We start from the raw sequence: 22269 nt of genomic DNA on the forward strand, positions 1-22269 counted from the left end.
CTGCTGTCGTCGTCGTTGGAGCTGCTGTTGTTGTATGAGCTGCTGTGGTTGTTGTTGTTGGAGCTGCAGTCATTGTAGGAGTAGCTGTGGTTGTTGTTGGAGCAGCTGTGGTTGTTGTTGTTGGAGCTGCTGTGGTTATTGTTGGAGCTGCAGTCATTGTAGGAGCAGCTATGGTTGTTGTTGGAACAGCTGTGGTTGTTGTTGTTGGAGCTGCTGTGGTTGTTGTTGGATCTGCTGTCGTCGTTGTTGGAGCTGTTGTTGTAGTAGGAGCTGCTGTGGTTGTTGGAGCAGCTGTGGTTGTTGTTGGAGCTGCTGTCATAGTTGTAGGACCAGCTGTGGTTGTTGTTGGAGCTGCTGTCGTCGTTGTTGGAGCTGCTGTTGTTGTAGGAGCTGCTGTGGTTGTTGTTGGAGCTGCTGTGGTTGTTGTTGGAGCAGCTGTGGTCGTTGTTGGGACTGCTGTTGTTGTATGAGCTGCTGTGGTTGTTGTTGTTGGAGCTGCAGTCATTGTAGGAGCAGCTGTGGTTGTTGTTGGAGCAGCTGTGGTTGTTGTAGTTGGAGCTGCTGTGGTTGTTGTCTGAGCTGCTGTGGTTGTTGGTACCGCTGTGGTTGTAGTTGGAGCTGCTGTGATTGTTTTAGGAGCTGTTGTCGTGGTTGTAGGAGCAGCTGTTGTTGTTGTAGCAGCTGTGGTTGTAGTCGGAGCAGCTGTAGTTGTTGTTTGAGCAGCTGTGGTTTTTGTTGGAGCTGCTGTGGTTGTTGTTTGAGTTGCTGTCCTTGTTCTTGGAGCTGCAGTGGTTGTTGGAGCAGCTGTGGTTGTTGTTGGAGCTGCTGTGGTTGTTGTTGGAGCAGCTGTGGTCGTTGTTGGGACTGCTGTTGTTGTATGAGCTGCTGTGGTTGTTGTTGTTGGAGCTGCAGTCCTTGTAGGAGCAGCTGTGGTTGTTGTTGGAGCAGCTGTGGTTGTTGTAGTTGGAGCTACTGTGGTTGTTGTCTGAGCTGCTGTTGTTGTTGGTACTGCTGTGGTTGTAGTTGGAGCTGCTGTGATTGTTGTTGGAGCTGCTGTGATTGTTGTTGGAGCTGTTGTTGTTGGAGCAGCTGTAGTCGTTGTTTGAGCGGCTGTCGTGGTTGTAGGAGAAGCTGTTGTTGTTGGAGTAGATGTGGTTGTTGGAGCAGCTGTGGTTGTAGTTGGAGCAGCTGTGATTGTTGTTGTAGCTTCTGTCATAGTTGTAGGACCAGCTGTGGTTGTTGGAGCAGCTGTGGTCGTAGTTGGAGCAGCTGTGGTTGTTGTTGGAGCTGCTGTCGTCTTTGTTGGAGCTGCTGTCGTCTTTGTTGGAGCAGCTGTGGTCGTTGTTGGGACTGCTGTTGTTGTATAAGTTGCTGTGGTTGTCGTTGGAGCTGCTGTGGTTGTTGTTGGAGCAGCTGTGGTTGTTGTTAGAGCTGCTGTGATTGTTGTTGTTGGAGCTGCAGTCATTGTAGGAGCAGCTGTGGTTGTTGTTGTTGGAGCAGCTGTGGTTGTTGTTGTTGGTACTGCTGTGGTTGTTGGAGCTGCTGTGGTTGTTGTTGGAGCAGCTGTGGTCGTTGTTGGGATTGCTGTTGTTGTATGAGCTGCTGTGGTTGTTGTTGTTGGAGCTGCAGTCATTGTAGGAGCAGCTGTGGTTGTTGTTGGAGCAGCTATGGATGTTGTTGGAGCTGCTGCGGTGGTTTGTGGGGCTGCTGTGATTGTTGTTGTTGAATCTGCTGTCATAGTTGTAGGAGCAGCTGTGGTTGTCGGAGCAGCTGTTGTTGTTGGAGCTGCAGTGGTTGTTGTTGGAGCCAGTGTGGTTGTTGTTGAAGCTGCTGTTGTTGTTGTAGGAGCTACTGTGGTCGTTGTTGGAACTGTTGATACGATTGTAGGAGCAGCTGTTGTTGTTGGAGCAGCTTTCGTTATGGTTGGAACAGCTGCGGTTGTTGTTTGAGCTGCAGTTGTTGGTGTTGGAGCAGCTGTGGTTGTTGTTGGAGCAGCTGTTGGTGTTGGAGCAGCTGTCGTTGGTGTTGGAGCAGCTGAGGTTGTTGTTGGATCTGCTGCCGTATTTGTTGGAGCTGCAGTGGTTGTTGTTGGAGCAGCTGTGGTTGTTGTTGGAGCTGCTGTGGTTGTTGTAGGAGCGGCTGTTGTGGCTGTTGAAGCAGCTGTGGTTGTTGTTGGAGCCAGTGTGGTTGTTGGAGCAGCTGTGTTTGTAGGAGCAGCTGTGGTTGTTGTTTTAGCTGTTGTTGCCGTTGTTGGAGCTGATGTGGTTGTTGTTGGAGCTGCTGTGGTTGTTGTTGGAGCTGCTGTTGTCATTGTCTGAGCGGCTGTCGTGGTTGTAGGAGCAGCTGTTGTTGTTGGAGCAGCTGTGGTTGTTGGAGCAGCTGTGGTTGTTGTTGGACCAGCTGTGGTTGTTGTTGGAGCGGCTGTCGTCGTTGTTGGAGCTGCTGTCGTCGTCGTTGGAGCTGCTGTTGTTGTATGAGCTGCTGTGGTTGTTGTTGTTGGAGCTGCAGTCATTGTAGGAGTAGCTGTGGTTGTTGTTGGAGCAGCTGTGGTTGTTGTTGTTGGAGCTGCTGTGGTTATTGTTGGAGCTGCAGTCATTGTAGGAGCAGCTATGGTTGTTGTTGGAACAGCTGTGGTTGTTGTTGTTGGAGCTGCTGTGGTTGTTGTTGGATCTGCTGTCGTCGTTGTTGGAGCTGTTGTTGTAGTAGGAGCTGCTGTGGTTGTTGGAGCAGCTGTGGTTGTTGTTGGAGCTGCTGTCATAGTTGTAGGACCAGCTGTGGTTGTTGTTGGAGCTGCTGTCGTCGTTGTTGGAGTTGCTGTTGTTGTAGGAGCTGCTGTGGTTGTTGTTGGAGCAGCTGTGGTTGTTGTTGGAGCAGCTGTGGTCGTTGTTGGGACTGCTGTTGTTGTATGAGCTGCTGTGGTTGTTGTTGTTGGAGCTGCAGTCATTGTAGGAGCAGCTGTGGTTGTTGTTGGAGCAGCTGTGGTTGTTGTAGTTGGAGCTGCTGTGGTTGTTGTCTGAGCTGCTGTTGTTGTTGGTACCGCTGTGGTTGTAGTTGGAGCTGCTGTGATTGTTTTAGGAGCTGTTGTCGTGGTTGTAGGAGCAGCTGTTGTTGTTGTAGCAGCTGTGGTTGTAGTCGGAGCAGCTGTAGTTGTTGTTTGAGCAGCTGTGGTTTTTGTTGGAGCTGCTGTGGTTGTTGTTTGAGTTGCTGTCCTTGTTCTTGGAGCTGCAGTGGTTGTTGGAGCAGCTGTGGTTGTTGTTGGAGCTGCTGTGGTTGTTGTTGGAGCAGCTGTGGTCGTTGTTGGGACTGCTGTTGTTGTATGAGCTGCTGTGGTTGTTGTTGTTGGAGCTGCAGTCCTTGTAGGAGCAGCTGTGGTTGTTGTTGGAGCAGCTGTGGTTGTTGTAGTTGGAGCTGCTGTGGTTGTTGTCTGAGCTGCTGTTGTTGTTGGTACTGCTGTGGTTGTAGTTGGAGCTGCTGTGATTGTTGTTGGAGCTGCTGTGATTGTTGTTGGAGCTGTTGTTGTTGGAGCAGCTGTAGTCGTTGTTTGAGCGGCTGTCGTGGTTGTAGGAGAAGCTGTTGTTGTTGGAGTAGATATGGTTGTTGGAGCAGCTGTGGTTGTAGTTGGAGCAGCTGTGATTGTTGTTGTAGCTTCTGTCATAGTTGTAGGACCAGCTGTGGTTGTTGGAGCAGCTGTGGTCGTAGTTGGAGCAGCTGTGGTTGTTGTTGGAGCTGCTGTCGTCTTTGTTGGAGCTGCTGTCGTCTTTGTTGGAGCAGCTGTGGTCGTTGTTGGGACTGCTGTTGTTGTATAAGTTGCTGTGGTTGTCGTTGGAGCTGCTGTGGTTGTTGTTGGAGCAGCTGTGGTTGTTGTTAGAGCTGCTGTGATTGTTGTTGTTGGAGCTGCAGTCATTGTAGGAGCAGCTGTGGTTGTTGTTGTTGGAGCAGCTGTGGTTGTTGTTGTTGGTACTGCTGTGGTTGTTGGAGCTGCTGTGGTTGTTGTTGGAGCAGCTGTGGTCGTTGTTGGGACTGCTGTTGTTGTATGAGCTGCTGTGGTTGTTGTTGTTGGAGCTGCAGTCATTGTAGGAGCAGCTGTGGTTGTTGTTGGAGCAGCTATGGATGTTGTTGGAGCTGCTGCGGTGGTTTGTGGGGCTGCTGTGATTGTTGTTGTTGAATCTGCTGTCATAGTTGTAGGAGCAGCTGTGGTTGTCGGAGCAGCTGTTGTTGTTGGAGCAGCTGTGGTTGTTGGAGCAGCTGTGGTTGTAGTTGGATCTGCTGCCGTCTTTGTTGGAGCTGCAGTGGTTGTTGTTGGAGCCAGTGTGGTTGTTGTTGAAGCTGCTGTTGTTGTTGTAGGAGCTGCTGTGGTCGTTGTTGGAACTGTTGATACGATTGTAGGAGCAGCTGTTGTTGTTGGAGCAGCTTTCGTTATGGTTGGAACAGCTGCGGTTGTTGTTTGAGCTGCAGTTGTTGGTGTTGGAGCAGCTGTGGTTGTTGTTTGAGCAGCTGTTGGTGTTGGAGCAGCTGTCGTTGGTGTTGGAGCAGCTGAGGTTGTTGGAGCAGCTGTCGTCGGTGTTGGAGCAGCTGTGGTTGTTGTTGGATCTGCTGCCGTATTTGTTGGAGCTGCAGTGGTTGTTGTTGGAGCAGCTGTGGTTGTTGTTGGAGCTGTTGTTGCCGTTGTTGGAGCTGCTGTGGTTGTTGTTGGAGCTGCTGTGGTTGTTGTTGGAGCTGCTGTCGTCATTGTCTGAGCGGCTGTCGTGGTTGTAGGAGCAGCTGTTGTTGTTGGAGCAGCTGTGGTTGTTGTTGTTGGAGCTGCAGTCATTGTAGGAGCAGCTGTGGTTGTTGTTGGAGCAGCTGTGGTTGTTGTAGTTGGAGCTGCTGTGGTTGTTGTCTGAGCTGCTGTTGTTATTGGTACTGCTGTGGTTGTAGTTGGAGCTGCTGTGATTGTTTTAGGAGCTGTTGTCGTTGTAGCAGCTGTGGTTGTAGTCGGAGCAGCTGTAGTTGTCGTTTGAGCAGCTGTGGTTTTTGTTGGAGCTGCTGTGGTTGTTGTTTGAGTTGCTGTCCTTGTTCTTGGAGCTGCAGTGGTTGTTGGAGCAGCTGTGGTTGTTGTTGGAGCTGCTGTGGTTGTTGTTGGAGCAGCTGTGGTCGTTGTTGGGACTGCTGTTGTTGTATGAGCTGCTGTGGTTGTTGTTGTTGGAGCTGCAGTCATTGTAGGAGCAGCTGTGGTTGTTGTTGGAGCAGCTGTGGTTGTTGTAGTTGGAGCTGCTGTGGTTGTTGTCTGAGCTGCTGTTGTTGTTGGTACTGCTGTGGTTGTAGTTGGAGCTGCTGTGATTGTTGTTGGAGCTGCTGTGATTGTTGTTGGAGCTGCTGTCGTGGTTGTCGGAGCAGCTGTTGTTGTTGGAGCAGCTGTAGTCGTTGTTTGAGCGGCTGTCGTGGTTGTAGGAGAAGCTGTTGTTGTAGTTGGAGCAGCTGTGATTGTTGTTGTAGCTTCTGTCATAGTTGTAGGACCAGCTGTGGTTGTTGGAGCAGCTGTGGTCGTAGTTGGAGCAGCTGTGGTTGTTGTTGGAGCTGCTGTCGTCTTTGTTGGAGCTGCTGTCGTCTTTGTTGGAGCAGCTGTGGTCGTTGTTGGGACTGCTGTTGTTGTATAAGTTGCTGTGGTTGTCGTTGGAGCTGCTGTGGTTGTTGTTGGAGCAGCTGTGGTTGTTGTTAGAGCTGCTGTGATTGTTGTTGTTGGAGCTGCAGTCATTGTAGGAGCAGCTGTGGTTGTTGTTGTTGGAGCAGCTGTGGTTGTTGTTGTTGGTACTGCTGTGGTTGTTGGAGCTGCTGTGGTTGTTGTTGGAGCAGCTGTGGTCGTTGTTGGGACTGCTGTTGTTGTATGAGCTGCTGTGGTTGTTGCTGTTGGAGCTGCAGTCATTGTAGGAGCAGCTGTGGTTGTTGTTGGAGCAGCTGTGGTTGTTGTAGTTGGAGCTGCTGTGGTTGTTGTCTGAGCTGCTGTTGTTGTTGGTACTGCTGTGGTTGTAGTTGGAGCTGCTGTGATTGTTGTAGGAGCTGTTGTCGTGGTTGTAGGAGCAGCTGTTGTTGTTGGTACTGCTGTGGTTGTAGTTGGAGCTGCTGTGATTGTTGTTGGAGCTGCTGTGATTGTTGTTGGAGCTGTTGTTGTTGGAGCAGCTGTAGTCGTTGTTTGAGCGGCTGTCGTGGTTGTAGGAGAAGCTGTTGTTGTTGGAGTAGATATGGTTGTTGGAGCAGCTGTGGTTGTAGTTGGAGCAGCTGTGATTGTTGTTGTAGCTTCTGTCATAGTTGTAGGACCAGCTGTGGTTGTTGGAGCAGCTGTGGTCGTAGTTGGAGCAGCTGTGGTTGTTGTTGGAGCTGCTGTCGTCTTTGTTGGAGCTGCTGTCGTCTTTGTTGGAGCAGCTGTGGTCGTTGTTGGGACTGCTGTTGTTGTATAAGTTGCTGTGGTTGTCGTTGGAGCTGCTGTGGTTGTTGTTGGAGCAGCTGTGGTTGTTGTTAGAGCTGCTGTGATTGTTGTTGTTGGAGCTGCAGTCATTGTAGGAGCAGCTGTGGTTGTTGTTGTTGGAGCAGCTGTGGTTGTTGTTGTTGGTACTGCTGTGGTTGTTGGAGCTGCTGTGGTTGTTGTTGGAGCAGCTGTGGTCGTTGTTGGGACTGCTGTTGTTGTATGAGCTGCTGTGGTTGTTGTTGTTGGAGCTGCAGTCATTGTAGGAGCAGCTGTGGTTGTTGTTGGAGCAGCTATGGATGTTGTTGGAGCTGCTGCGGTGGTTTGTGGGGCTGCTGTGATTGTTGTTGTTGAATCTGCTGTCATAGTTGTAGGAGCAGCTGTGGTTGTCGGAGCAGCTGTTGTTGTTGGAGCAGCTGTGGTTGTTGGAGCAGCTGTGGTTGTAGTTGGATCTGCTGCCGTCTTTGTTGGAGCTGCAGTGGTTGTTGTTGGAGCCAGTGTGGTTGTTGTTGAAGCTGCTGTTGTTGTTGTAGGAGCTGCTGTGGTCGTTGTTGGAACTGTTGATACGATTGTAGGAGCAGCTGTTGTTGTTGGAGCAGCTTTCGTTATGGTTGGAACAGCTGCGGTTGTTGTTTGAGCTGCAGTTGTTGGTGTTGGAGCAGCTGTGGTTGTTGTTGGAGCAGCTGTTGGTGTTGGAGCAGCTGTCGTTGGTGTTGGAGCAGCTGAGGTTGTTGGAGCAGCTGTCGTCGGTGTTGGAGCAGCTGTGGTTGTTGTTGGATCTGCTGCCGTATTTGTTGGAGCTGCAGTGGTTGTTGTTGGAGCAGCTGTGGTTGTTGTTGGAGCTGTTGTTGCCGTTGTTGGAGCTGCTGTGGTTGTTGTTGGAGCTGCTGTGGTTGTTGTTGGAGCTGCTGTCGTCATTGTCTGAGCGGCTGTCGTGGTTGTAGGAGCAGCTGTTGTTGTTGGAGCAGCTGTGGTTGTTGTTGTTGGAGCTGCAGTCATTGTAGGAGCAGCTGTGGTTGTTGTTGGAGCAGCTGTGGTTGTTGTAGTTGGAGCTGCTGTGGTTGTTGTCTGAGCTGCTGTTGTTATTGGTACTGCTGTGGTTGTAGTTGGAGCTGCTGTGATTGTTTTAGGAGCTGTTGTCGTTGTAGCAGCTGTGGTTGTAGTCGGAGCAGCTGTAGTTGTCGTTTGAGCAGCTGTGGTTTTTGTTGGAGCTGCTGTGGTTGTTGTTTGAGTTGCTGTCCTTGTTCTTGGAGCTGCAGTGGTTGTTGGAGCAGCTGTGGTTGTTGTTGGAGCTGCTGTGGTTGTTGTTGGAGCAGCTGTGGTCGTTGTTGGGACTGCTGTTGTTGTATGAGCTGCTGTGGTTGTTGTTGTTGGAGCTGCAGTCATTGTAGGAGCAGCTGTGGTTGTTGTTGGAGCAGCTGTGGTTGTTGTAGTTGGAGCTGCTGTGGTTGTTGTCTGAGCTGCTGTTGTTGTTGGTACTGCTGTGGTTGTAGTTGGAGCTGCTGTGATTGTTGTTGGAGCTGCTGTGATTGTTGTTGGAGCTGCTGTCGTGGTTGTCGGAGCAGCTGTTGTTGTTGGAGCAGCTGTAGTCGTTGTTTGAGCGGCTGTCGTGGTTGTAGGAGAAGCTGTTGTTGTAGTTGGAGCAGCTGTGATTGTTGTTGTAGCTTCTGTCATAGTTGTAGGACCAGCTGTGGTTGTTGGAGCAGCTGTGGTCGTAGTTGGAGCAGCTGTGGTTGTTGTTGGAGCTGCTGTCGTCTTTGTTGGAGCTGCTGTCGTCTTTGTTGGAGCAGCTGTGGTCGTTGTTGGGACTGCTGTTGTTGTATAAGTTGCTGTGGTTGTCGTTGGAGCTGCTGTGGTTGTTGTTGGAGCAGCTGTGGTTGTTGTTAGAGCTGCTGTGATTGTTGTTGTTGGAGCTGCAGTCATTGTAGGAGCAGCTGTGGTTGTTGTTGTTGGAGCAGCTGTGGTTGTTGTTGTTGGTACTGCTGTGGTTGTTGGAGCTGCTGTGGTTGTTGTTGGAGCAGCTGTGGTCGTTGTTGGGACTGCTGTTGTTGTATGAGCTGCTGTGGTTGTTGCTGTTGGAGCTGCAGTCATTGTAGGAGCAGCTGTGGTTGTTGTTGGAGCAGCTGTGGTTGTTGTAGTTGGAGCTGCTGTGGTTGTTGTCTGAGCTGCTGTTGTTGTTGGTACTGCTGTGGTTGTAGTTGGAGCTGCTGTGATTGTTGTAGGAGCTGTTGTCGTGGTTGTAGGAGCAGCTGTTGTTGTTGTTGCAGCTGTGGTTGTAGTCGGAGCAGCTGTAGTTGTTGTTTGAGCAGCTGTGGTTTTTGTTGGAGCTGCTGTGGTTGTTGTTTGAGTTGCTGTCCTTGTTCTTGGAGCTGCAGTGGTTGTTGGAGCAGCTGTGGTTGTTGTTGGAGCTGCTGTGGTTGTTGTTGGAGCAGCTGTGGTCGTTGTTGGGACTGCTGTTGTTGTATGAGCTGCTGTGGTTGTTGTTGTTGGAGCTGCAGTCATTGTAGGAGCAGCTGTGGTTGTTGTTGGAGCAGCTGTGGTTGTTGTAGTTGGAGCTGCTGTGGTTGTTGTCTGAGCTGCTGTTGTTGTTGGTACTGCTGTGGTTGTAGTTGGAGCTGCTGTGATTTTTGTTGGAGCTGTTGTCGTGGTTGTAGGAGCAGCTGTTGTTGTTGTAGCAGCTGTGGTTGTAGTCGGAGCAGCTGTAGTTGTTGTTTGAGCAGCTGTGGTTTTTGTTGGAGCTGCTGTGGTTGTTGTTTGAGTTGCTGTCCTTGTTCTTGGAGCTGCTGTGGTTGTTGGAGCAGCTGTGGTTGTTGTTGGAGCTGCTGTGATTGTTGTTGGAGCTGCTGTCGTGGTTGTCGGAGCAGCTGTTGTTGTTGGAGCAGCTGTAGTCGTTGTTTGAGCGGCTGTCGTGGTTGTAGGAGAAGCTGTTGTTGTTGGAGTAGATGTGGTTGTTGGTGCAGCTGTGGTTGTAGTTGGAGCAGCTGTGGTTGTTGTTGGAGCTGCTGTCGTCTTTGTTGGAGCTGCTGTCGTCTTTGTTGGAGCAGCTGTGGTCGTTGTTAGAGCTGCTGTGATTGTTGTTGTTGGAGCTGCAGTCATTGTAGGAGCAGCTGTGGTTGTTGTTGTTGGAGCAGCTGTGGTTGTTGTTGTTGGTACTGCTGTGGTTGTTGGAGCTGCTGTGATTGTAGTTGGAGCAGCTTTCGTTGTGGTTGGAACAGCTGCGGTTGTTGTTTGAGCTGCAGTTGTTGGTGTTGGAGCATCTGTGGTGTTTTTTGGAGCTGCTGTGGTTGTTGTTGGAGCAGCTGTGGTCGTTGTTGGAGCAGCTGTGGTCGTTGTTGGAGCTGCTGTGGTGGTTGTTGGAGAAGCTGTGGTTGTAGCGGGAGCTGCAGTCGTTGTTTTTGGAGCAGTTGTGGTTGTTGTAGATATTCTTAGAGCTGTTGAAGTTGTATTGAAATAATTATGATAAATACTGTATATAGAAACAACAAATATCGAATGTTTTAATTTTAAACACAAATTACATTTTTATTATTCTTTATGCTTGTGGTCCTATACCATAACTTCAGTCTTGATTGCATGAAGTAGAATATCGGGGGAGAAAGCTTGGGGAATAACTTGCTGGATTGGAATTACTGTTCTGACTTTAAACCAGTCCACCCGGTTGTAGGACTACATTTCTCTTACATTGGTCACAACCTTAATGCTAGGCCATTTAGTCCCCTTTATTTTAATTTCTAAAATTTAACCAAACCACGGCAAGTACAGTCCTTGATTTTTGCATATAGTTGTTGAATTTTCTAAATCCTACTTTTTAATACAAGGGCTTTCAGCCTTACACTAAATTTTAAAATTTGGGAACTAATAATAACAAATGGGTTTCCTTTAAAGATGTTAAGAGTTCTCTACCTGTGGCATTCTTACAATGTCGAGGTCATCGTTTTTATTTCTTATGAATTCCATAACGTAAAAGCTCCCCATTTATTTCCCCCTTAGATTATGAATTAATGTTATGTATTTTTGACACTTAAATTATTTTTTTTAATCAAGTTACAATGCAGGTAGTATATTTTTTACACTCAGCTTACCTGTTAAAATCATAATAAATGATGTTATCTTTCCAACAGCCATCTTTTCTCCTTCACAGTCTATCAAAAAGAAACAGTGCAAATAATTCAGAACTTTAATCAAAAGAGAATAATGTGAAAAAGAAAATCTGTACAACATCTATCCCTTAGTAGATTCATTGCCATTGTTAAGCTTTTTCATGAAATCATTACAACGGAAGGTTAAATACGTAATACAATATACTAACCACGATCAAATGTAAATTGAATTAACTTTTTTGTTGTGGAACTTTTTGAAAATGTTGTTTGAAATCAAACAGATAGTTAACACACTGCTTGTTGTGGGTTATTCGTCTTGCTAATGACTGAATTGATTAAAGGATTTCAAGACTTTTAGGCATGAGGAAACTTTATATACCTCTCTTATCCTCTAGTTGATTTAACTCTTACATACTTCTCACATTGTATAAAAACAATTTAACTCAATATCACAGTGCAAGTTATGCATACTTTGTAATCATTATTTTCCTTTACCACAGACTTCAAACTCTGAAAGAACTGATAAATGTTACCTTTGTCTTTTGACCGGAGTCCTTACAACTGAAGAAGAGTAAAGCTACATATTTAAATCGAGGCTTTTAGGGAGAGTGGCCATCATTTATTTATGGCCAAAAGCAAATTTTCCCTCACATATCCTTATTTCTGTTTATTTAAGCCATGGGAACACACATTCAAAATAAACTGTTAGGTTGTAAGAATTTGTGCACATAAATACACACTATGTGACAAGAAATATAAAATTAGGGGCTAATTCACAAAGTTTGTTTGGAGCCTCTCTAAGCTGTGACACAGGAAGAGAATGGGGGTCTTATTTTCTTTAAAATGTATTCCCCCTGGACTCCCAGCTATGATCTGTATGTGGACAGACAGAGTCCTTGAAGCAACAAAGAGTGGAAGTGAAGTTTTTTAATATTTCTCAAATTGTCAAGTACTCACTGTTGTATTAAACTGTTATATTGAATTGAATGTAAGTAGTCTGGTGTAATTTGAGTTACAAATACAAATGGTTACTTTAGATTTTTTGAATTTTCTAATCAATAATTGTGTAAAAATGTACAAAAGTTGAAATACTAAAAATGTAACTACCTTAAATTGTAGGATGAAGAGTTATTCATTCCCCCTCTGGATCTTTTTAGATTCTTTCTTAACTGGTGAATGAAAACTTTTTTCTTCAATTAGTCCAGTTCACGTCTGCGATTTGTAAACCTTTCACCTCGGTGACATCCATCCTGTTTTCCAACTTTAAACCAGTCCACCCGGTTGTAGGACTACATTTCCCTTACATTGGTCACAACCTTAATGCCAGGCCATTTACTCCCCTTTATTTTAATTTCTAAATTTCAACCAAACCTCTGCATTGTAAGTACAGTCCTTGATTTTTGCATATAGTTGTTGAATTTTCTAAATCCTAATTTTTAATGCAAGGCCTTTCAGCTTTTCAGTAAATAAAAAAAAAATTGGGAACTAATAATAACAAATGGGTTTCCTTTAAAGATGTTAAGAGTTCTCTACCTGTGGCATTCTTACAATGTCGAGGTCATCGTTTTTATTTTTTATGAATTCCATAACGTAAAAGCTCACCATTTATTTCCCCCTTAGATTATGAGTTAATGCTATGTATTTTTGACACTTAATTTATTATTTTTAATCAAATTACAATGCAGGTAATGAAGCGCTAGCGTAAGTTCAGCACTGCAAACCCAGATAAGTTAATTGAACTCAAAAAAATCGTTGAAACTGATTACATCGAAAATTTTAAGTTGAACCACCTTAAGACACATTATTTTTAAGTTCTATTAACTTGGCTTTATTACGTGACACTAACTTAATTTTGCAGGTTAATGTTACATGAATTAGTAAGTATTATTAACATGTTTTCTTTATTTTAAAAGAACAAATCAAAATTAAGTACTGCAAACACAAATACTTTGTTAAGCGGTACCATAAATTATTTATGTTCTCTATAAGTAATTATTTACATTATGTTTATATATATTTTGAGTTTCATTTAGTTTTGAAAACTTTTCTATAATTAAAAACTCTACTTAATTCCAACTCAAAACTATATTTTGAAGTAACATTTGTTGAAACTGATTACATCAATGTTTTTAAGTTGCGTTAACACAATATCCTGAAATACACAAATTCTTAGTGAAAATTAAACACATTTTAACACAGAACTGTAAATGCAAATCACTTTATTAAATGACTAAAACATCATCCAAACATTACAGTGATTATGAAAAAAACCTACCAGAAAATTTATTAGTGAAAGGACTTTGGCAAACAGCCTATGATCATTTATGATCAAAACATTTACATTATCCCCAGTTCAAGATTTTACATACTAACAAACATTTGTAAATATTAAAATGATTGGCTCAGTACAAACAGCATGTCAAAACATCAGAATGACATATACCTGAGTAAAGATTGTATCTCCTGACCTGTCCTCACAACACCACACAGGAGCAAAATAAACTATAGATATAATATCAAACTTCAACCAAAGAAAGTCTGCTATTGATTTCAGAAAGACTCAGCAATAGTTCAGAAACAGTATTAATAAGAAATAGTTTACTAGTGCTAACTAATGGGCAGATTCTGTTCCTTGATATAAAACAAAGCCAATCACGACTTAATATATGTGGAAAACATATAAAATACACCACAAAAACCAAAGCATTTCCAACGGAAACATTCAAACTTCGAGTTCAACAGGCATTTTTTCAGTGCTCTTTGCAATTCCAAAATTACACAAGTCCAAGAACAGAAATAATTCAGTGAAGTTTTACATTTTGTGTGTGTGTGTGTGTGTGTGTGTGTGTGTGTGTGTGTGTGTGTGTGTGTGTGTGTGTGTGTGTGAGATCACTCAGTGTCAAAAGTTTGTTTTAAAGGCTCAATAACCTAGGCTTCAACTTGCCATCCTCGAGGCCCATTAACATTTTTTGTAAATGTATTGACCCAGTCTTTTGGGTAACTTAGATGCAGTGCATAAATTAGTGCAAAAAGCATGACAAATGCATCAGAAAATGTGGGGAAATCGACAACTGTGAGTAAAATAGATGATGTTGGAGAGATCCTGGAATGCTGGCCTGCCCTAAAGATGGAGTCACAGGAGTTTTTTTCTTTACTTTTGTGTTTTGTGTGAGCAGATGAGGCTGTGACCCTGACAGGTTTCCTGATATTAACATGTAACTACTTTGTGAATATAAAGTGTAGGGATCTCAACGTCAGTCACTAAATCTGACAAGCATCCAGGACTTCAAAAGCCACATTACAATTCTAAATAATATATTGACTTACATCCAACAGCTTCAGAAACCTGGAGTCATCCTCATACAGATATGTAGGGAGAGGGAGAGGACAGCAGCACGTTGGACACTGACGTCAACTTGTTCCTTAAGAGTGACAAAACATTATTCTTAATTTTAAATGCTTAACAGGGAAGGCACAGTTCATCACAAGAAATAGCCCAATGATGTCTTTAAATAAGGTTGGGTAATATTTACCAAACTGTCAAATGACAATATAATGAGTGGAAGACTTGATTATGATTTTTTTTCAAACAGTCTTTCATGATAGAAGACTGTCATCCATCAACAATGACATCGTCATTTAGCCCTATTATTATCATGCATGAACAAGTATAATCAACTCACCTGGAGGTCATAATTGTTGAAGAGCTGATCCAGGACTTCGGATACCTTCCCTGTGCGTGCAGCTTTCCTGAACAAACCCTCAAGACAAGTCTGTCTAACTCAGCATAGAAGTGGTTTTTCAGGTTGATGTTTGTAATGCTGTGAAACTTTGCACAGATCTGTAAAGATAAAAAAACAGATTTTTAAGTTACATTGAAGTGCATTTCAAAAGAAAAGGAAAATGAAGGTGTTAACACATTTAAACAAGGAAAAACTTTTAATTTGTTAAATGCTTGTCAGATTTAGTGACTGACATTGAGATCCCTACACTTGTTAATGTCAGGAAACCTGTCAGGGTCACAGCCTCATCTGCTCACACAAAACACAAAAGTAAAGAAAAAAAACTCACCTGTGACTCCAACTTTAGGGCAGGCCAGCGCTCCAGGATCTCTCCAACAGGCAAGTCATCATTGATGACCTCTTTACATCTCAGGGAAAAGGTGGTCTGCAGTAAATTTGGAATCAGAAAGAGGTTTTTGAGCAATAAGTGGGGCCCTTCTACAAAGCATAGAATGATGATACAGTGAACAGGTTTTAGATACATTTCCCTTTTGTGCATCGCTCACATCTGTATTCTCTTCACAGTGATTGTGCACAATGAATGTCTATTAAAAGTCTGTGCTTTGAATACCTACCAGATTGCAGACTCCAGATATAACCAAGTTGCTTGTGTTTAAGCCTTAAGACAAAGAAAATAAAAAATTAGCTAAGCTGTACATTTTTGAAGAAATGTATCTTTACAGTTTATTTACAGTAAAGGAGTAACAGAAACGCGACTTACAGAGTGCTGGCAGGAGTGCTCAAAGATTTTGTTTTTGTTAACTTGTTTTATTAGCCTATTGGTGCAGAACAGTGTCCTTATTTCTGGATAAACAGTGTTTACTCATTTAACAATTGCTAAGCAAAATACAAGGAGAAAGCTACCGCTTAGCTCTGGGTCCATGGTAAATATCACTTCAGAACAGGGTCAAGTGTCTTCACATACTGGAGGTTATTTTACAAAAATGTAGAGACACCAGCTTTAAAGTTAAAGGTCCCATATTATGCTTTTTCTGGTTTTATATGCTCTTCAGTGTGTTTTCCAAGTGTCCTGTGCATGTTTAGGCACATCTATGTGCAAAAATTCAAAGTCTGAGGAAACGCGACTTCTCCTACGTCCTCCTGTTAGCTGTAGCATTAGCTGCATGTAACGCTCGGTTCTAGCCCCCTTTGATAAAAATTTGTCAGTCTGACGTCATTGTCAGTGTGAGATCACTGATCTAAGTCCATTGGCTCGTTGTGGCAAGCCCTGCAGCTCATGTTGCACGCCCGTTAACTTCTGTAGCACGCCCACGATATGCCGTAGCCTGCGGTAGCACAGTAGTGCGAAGGTGCTAATGTTTATGCTCCCCTCTGACGGAGCCAGTGGCTGCATTCCCAATGTGATAAAAGAGGCGGGACATTTCCGAGAACCGTGCTGAGCAACTGACCAATAACGACAGAGCGGATCGGCAGACCAATCAGAGCAGACTTGGCCCACGTGGGGCTCTGCAGTGGGGGCTCAGCAGAGCGTAGCTGACAGACTCAGAGCAGAGAGGGAGCAAGGAGGAGCAGTATATGAAAACAGACACTTTTTTCGGACTTTAGCTATTGTGAACGTACAAAAGTAGGTACATAGATTAAATATACGAACCCCAAAAAGGGCATAATATGGGCTCTTTAAGTTAGTGTTACCGCGCTAAATGCGGTTATTTTCCATACTACCAGCCTTATTTCTAGAGTTTACCTACCTTTCAGAAAAGCATAACAAATGATAGCACTCAAATAAACTGTTTTAAGACCTCTGGTTGCCTGTACAGAGAGCTGCCTGCCTTGGACATGTGGAGGTCGACAAAAAAAAAAGCGGTCGAGTAACATTGCAATTTTAAACCTATATAAAGACTTAGTTTCTACTATCATTGGTTAATCAGCTGTCTCGTCAGCGGTATTCACCTAACCAATGGCATGGTGTTCTGCCCTTATTTTCAACCTATCATCGTACTGCTCCCCTTTTAAATATGATTCTTTCTCTCCCTTAGTCCCTTCATGCTGATGTTTCGTGCGCCCCTCCACCTCCCCAACACCGCCATCTCGCAGAACTGTATATGTTGGACATCTCACGGCAGCAGATCTATATTTGGATAGGAGCCAAGTATTTGTTGTGAACTTAAAAGGAAACAGTGTTTGCTGAGATTGGAACGTATAGTATGTCTGACATTTACAGATCATTGTCATTTTATCTTTCTAGCCTTTTAGAGGTATACCCAAATAATACAAATTAAATTGTAGGCTGTACCTTCTAACAGAATATAAGCAACACTGTAAAGATGAAACCTTTGTCAGCGATTTGTGTTTGTGTCTGACCTCAGCTGAATAAAGTCTAAAATAATACACAGTCTGTTTTAGTGATTTCATCATTGAACATCTATAGCAGAAACAACCCCCACCTAACACAGAGCGAAAGATTGACGGATAAAGGGGGTTTTCAGTCCATTGCTGTTGGTCTATAAGAGATACTCAACCCCTTTACAGTCGCTTTGCAGGGAATGTGGATTTCAGCACATCTTGTCTTTTGTACCTAATCTACAAATGCATCTTGCTTAAGGAGTGTGAATGACGCCATGTTTTGACTTTGGAGATGCAGATATCTCCTATGTGCCAAGTTAGGGTGTAATGTAGGCCTACATGTTTTAAACTGATAGAGATGGTAGTCTGTGCAGGGTTATAAATAACTCTCTGCCTTACCTCCCTGTGGTAAGTCCAACGGGGAAGGTGAGTCTCCTCTGAGAATCTATCGGACAGGCTACACAGTCTAAATAATTAGTGGGAAAAGATGAATCCTGTGTCCTGAGACCGGATGTGAGAACTTGTAGGGGTCCAGAGATCTCTCTCAGGGTACTGTTGAACCAAAGATCTGGGCTGGACAGTGTTATTGTGTCATATCTACAACACTGAAGTCAATTCAAGCAAGGGAAAAGCCCTTGAAGAAGTTTTTGAGTGCTGAAATGTGGCCAGCACGCTCTGTCTTTCAGTATTCCTCCACATAGAGCCTCCAACTGATGCTGATCCAGTATTCTATTTTCTGCATTAAATGCAATTCCAACTTTACAATTTTAAACATATTGTGTAAAATATCCATTAATGGAAACAAGACAGAAAAATGTACATATGTTTATGTAAATGTTTTATATTCAAATGTCACTCAATACATGTGAACACTATCACACGTATAACTCTTTTTTACAGTTATCTGGATAACTTTACACTTCTGCTTTGTAAATACTAACATTATTAGGACATTAACATGGTGCAGAGACTGCTGTGACTGCATGGTATGTTCATTATAACAGAATCGCTGATATCAAAGTAATATAAGAGTTTTAACCCTCCACCAAAGAGGGGTCTACAGCCACTATGGTGCTAATCCAGCCCTTACAGTCCATGATTTTCTGCAGGCCCTGCCATGCTGTTTTGGTCAGCTAGCTGTGCCCCCACTCGTACTGCAGAGCTGTTTAGCAGCTTTGGTAGTTTTCCTGAGTTTTATAGGATTTAACTTTGTGAGGTGATATGTCACTTCTGCACTAATTCGTAATTGTAATAAAGAGTTTCTCTTTTTGTGAGTTTTTGTTGTAAAAATGTCTCTGTATATGCTCAAACATGTCTGCTCGATGCTAGTTTCGATTCACACATCTCTCAGACTCTCTGTTGGTATTGAATAAGCTAATTGTTGTAGCCAAAGTAAACTATGCAGCGCCCAGTTCTCTCTTTCTGAGCGAACCGGTTTGACTGACCCAAAAATGGCATTGACAAACTTCCTGCAAGATGCTTTTGTTCAAACTGATTACATGAAATCACACGCATCACAGACTCCATGTTTAAATGTTTGGTAAAAAAATTTCTTTTTGAAAAACACCCAACCCCTCAAACATGCTTTTGCACGCCCCCTAGGACACTCCTCTATGTAGGCCTACTTTTATGAAGGAAAAAATTAAAGTCAGTTATTGTAGATGCATTGTGTAGCCTATTGTCAATATTATTTTCAATGAGTGTTGTTGTATCAAGTCAACTTTGGTTATATTCTTTAATAATTATTTCTAATTATTAATAATATAAATAAAATATCATTAAACTATGTTTAATCTCGTTTTGGGGCACCACCCTGTACTCAGGGAAATATAACCAAAATATCACTCAAATCAGTCTCAAATTAGTTATTTAATTACTAATATTATTAATAATTAATAACTATATTTAATGAATTCAAGGCGTGAAATCCGTACACAAAGCCTTCGCACCCAGCTTATATCACAATGCAAATACAACCAGTAATCACAAACAACTGCTCTCTTAAATTATAACAGAATTTATTTAAACAAAGCAACATCAATCCAAAATCAATGAACTTAATCAAACAAATAACTATCATAAACTAATCTAAGCAAACAAACATTATCAAGCATGTGTGTGTGTGTGTGTGTGTGTGTGTGTGTGTGTGTGAGAGAGAGAGAGAGGGGGGAAAGAAGAAAAGGGGGAGATGGCTTCGTCCCACGTGGTCGCCCTTCCGATGGCACACACCTAACAAAGACCTAATGTGGCCTTAATGTCTAAAAGAGACCGAGTTCGGCCCTGCACGATCTATGTCTCTGAGGCGTCTGGATGGCCGCGAGTGTATAGATCTCTGTGTGTGTGTTAGTCAAAGGGAAAGAAAAAAAGATAGAAGAGGAGCGTAGAGGTGGAGAGAAATGCGTGCCTGAAGAGGCCGGATCACAGTCCGAATCCCGCACCACAACTCGGAGTAATTCCCTTCATTCACAGAAACAAACCAATGGCCGAATTCAAGTTAATACGGCTTACACTGGCCTTTCTGATCAGAAGAGTAATACCCGGTTATAACGCTGTTACGCTAAACACATATAGGACGCAGCGGTCCGAAATGGGAACAACAAGAGTTTTAAACAGGTAAAACTCAGGACGCGACGGTCCAACAAAAATAAAAATTACAGTTTCTGCTTCAATCAAACAATTGTTAAAAACACTCTCTAAAGCTAATTCTGCCCAGACCTAATTAAGCCTCACTTGTGAATCGCTTTGCCTGCGATCGGTGAAGGAAAAAGGAGTCCGGCGATAAAACAGATCTTCTGTCCGTCCTGGTGCAGAGGCGTCTGATGGCGGCGAGGGTCCCTTACGGCAAGAGTGGCTTCGTTGGTTCTCCGTCGAGGGGAAAGATGTCCGTTGATGTCCTTTCGTTGCAGGACGGAATAAGACCGTTATCTTTCTGATAATCTGTTATAGCCTAACGCTCTCCAAGAAACTGAGATGCGTTCACTGGACAATCCGAGCTCGAAATTTGGAACACTGCCGGCTATTACCTGCGCGCCAAAACTTAAAACAAAGGAAGATTGTTGCAGGAAACAGGAGGTGAGCTTGGGTCTCCTAGCACTTGAAGTCAGCGCGTGGAAAGAGGTAGAACGAGGGGAGTCTCAGAGTTTTATCACCTGGCCGACTTCCTGTGGGGTCTCCCTCAGGTTCCGTTCCCCCCTTTACGTCACACGTAGGTGTGAAGTACCGCAGGGAATTCTGGGATAAAGAGTCCTTTTAGGCCTCTTTGTGATCTCAGTAAATAACTCAAAGGCCCAAGTCCATGGTTTGACTGTCCTAAGCCTGCGTGGCCCAACATGAGCAATTTGTATCTCCCACATTAAAAATGGGTATTGAAGTCCAAATTCTGCACACTCTCCTCCTCAGACTCGATGTGCACCAAGGTTGCTGTTCAGTCCATGTTTAATCAGCTCTGCATCGGTCTTGAAACCTTTCTGCATTCTTATCTCTCTCCATTTTTCAAAAGCACCTCTAATATTTATTGTAGTTTTACCACGTTTCTGGTCGTGGTTTATCTAAATCAATTTGTTTGTCCTCTTCCATCGCCACAACACCTGTTGCTTTGAAGTTTGCCTGGCGAACCGAGGGGAGAGGGGTAAAACGGCTGTGTAAAATCGCCTACTTCTCTGGTCAAATAAACAAATATCCTAACCTGAATCTTAACTTAGAAGGACATAGTGGCTTCTTCGTTGTTGACATGGAAACTAGCAACAGTAAGGTCACTTTATGATTTAATTCAGGAGATATCTTGCATATTGGTAAAAAGAATTACAGTTGTTACTTCAGCTGTCCAGCTGCAGACTTGTTGACAGTGTTAATGTATCACTGCTGGTGCTGATTTGTCTTACTTTCTTATGAAACAAAATGTTTAAAATATAATATCAGGAACCAAAAAAAAGTAATCAGATTATTTTCATCCTTTAAGAAAAAAAGTAAATGTAAAAGAAACAACAAAAACATAACATATATTTCCGTCTATCTCTGACTATTAATAAAAGCATGTATAAATCAAAGTAGCAGTTCTCTTAAATGCTGTCTCCTCGGTCCTCGTTCCTCGGCCGATCCGGAAGTAGTTTTAGACCCGCCATGTTAAGGATCGTCCCAGAGCTCTTGTAAATGAACGGAGGAGAGATGATCGAGGAGAGAGGACAGAGATCTGAGGAGCAATGACCGAAGATACACGAGAGCTGACTTTGCAGAAGTCTTCTTACTGACAGGCACGCCTGTGATTTGTTTTTGATTCACTGTCAAACAAAAAGTCTGTTAGTATGAAGTGTTAAAATCAAATGATCATAAACGATTCCTTCATAACTACAACAGGTAGGTTATATTTTCTTTTCATGATCAGTCAGATTGTCCGTTTTAATTTATTATATTGAGAATGAACGGCTGACAGCGTGGGAGTCGTCTGTCAGTCAGAAACACGATTTACATTCACCATTATGTTAATGAAGTTTCATGTCAGACTGATCATTAATGATCTTCGTGTTTGAAAAATGTCACGTTTTTTTTCTCGTTTTCGTTTTGATTAGAACTTAAATAATTTCCCGTATTCCTAGGACATTATAAAATATCGTTGTTTATGAAATATAGAGTTCATTATCAAATTATTAGTCAAAAATAAATGAACAATTCAATATTAAATCTTTTCGTCAGTAGACAAAAGGTTTTAAGCAGACTGCAGGTTGTTCTTCATGTAGTCTACAGTTGTTTGTTATCAGGTAACATAAAGAGACTAAACACTGCTACTGTGTGTATTTTATTAGAAACAATACAGTTTATATTTGTGTGGACATAAACAGCTGTTTAAGTCGACTGACAGCTGAACGTTATCAGCTGATGTCATCATGACAAACGGACGTCGCTTCACGTGACGCTACAGAGGAAAGGAGGTCTCATGTCTCTTAAAACATATCTCCTCATTTCCTCTCTCCTCTGCTTCGTTTCCTTGCATCCCTCCATGCATCTCTGGTGAGAGGGACTAAGACGCAAGTGCAGGAGGCAAGTGAAGGACACTTGGATGCAATTAAGGGAACTGGGATGTACCCCCTGTGTCCCTCATTGTGTAGTTCAGTGTTTCTTGTCTTGTATTTCTCTCTGCCTCTGTGTGTTTTCCCTCCAGTCCTGATTGCCCTCGTTGTCTACACCTGTGTCCTTTGTCTCACCTGTGTCTGATTACCCCATGTCTATTTAGTCACAGTGTTCCTTCCCTCTTGTTGTCAGTTCATTGTCAGATGTTCCCCATGTCGGTTGTCTCCCTTCCTGTGTGCCAGTGTTTGGCTCCTAGTTTCTTTTGTGGATTTTTGTTGGATGTTTTGGCTTTTAAGAATGATATTTTATTAATTTCACGCTTTCCATCACAGAGTCATACTTACATGTTTTTACAAACCAAGAGAGAGAAAGTAAGTTTTTGTTTTGCATTTGCCTTTTTGTTTAATAAATATTATTTGGTTTGGTTCTGCACTTTAGTTCCTATTCCTGATTTTTTTTCCTTGTTTGTGACAGATGACAATCAATCTTGGTATTTAATTTACACTAGAGAACTGTTTTGCTTATGTGACAAAGTAGATAATTTACATGTTAGGGTTGTAATTAAATGAAGGTTTAGTCT

General features: G+C 43.3%; 1 long non-coding RNA gene across 1 annotated transcript; it reads right to left on the reverse strand.

Moving 5' to 3' along the window:
* Positions 1-13872: 13872 nt before the first annotated feature.
* LOC132958537 (uncharacterized) lies at positions 13873-15286 on the reverse strand. Its single transcript, XR_009666795.1, has 4 exons — positions 14897-15286; positions 14611-14706; positions 14223-14380; positions 13873-13961 (listed from the first exon to the last, which is right to left on the reverse strand). It is a non-coding gene; the product is annotated as an uncharacterized LOC132958537 (long non-coding RNA).
* Positions 15287-22269: the final 6983 nt, after the last annotated feature.

Source organism: Labrus mixtus, chromosome 23, assembly GCF_963584025.1.
Source record: "Labrus mixtus chromosome 23, fLabMix1.1, whole genome shotgun sequence".
In the NCBI taxonomy this organism is placed as follows: Eukaryota; Metazoa; Chordata; class Actinopteri; order Labriformes; family Labridae; genus Labrus; species Labrus mixtus.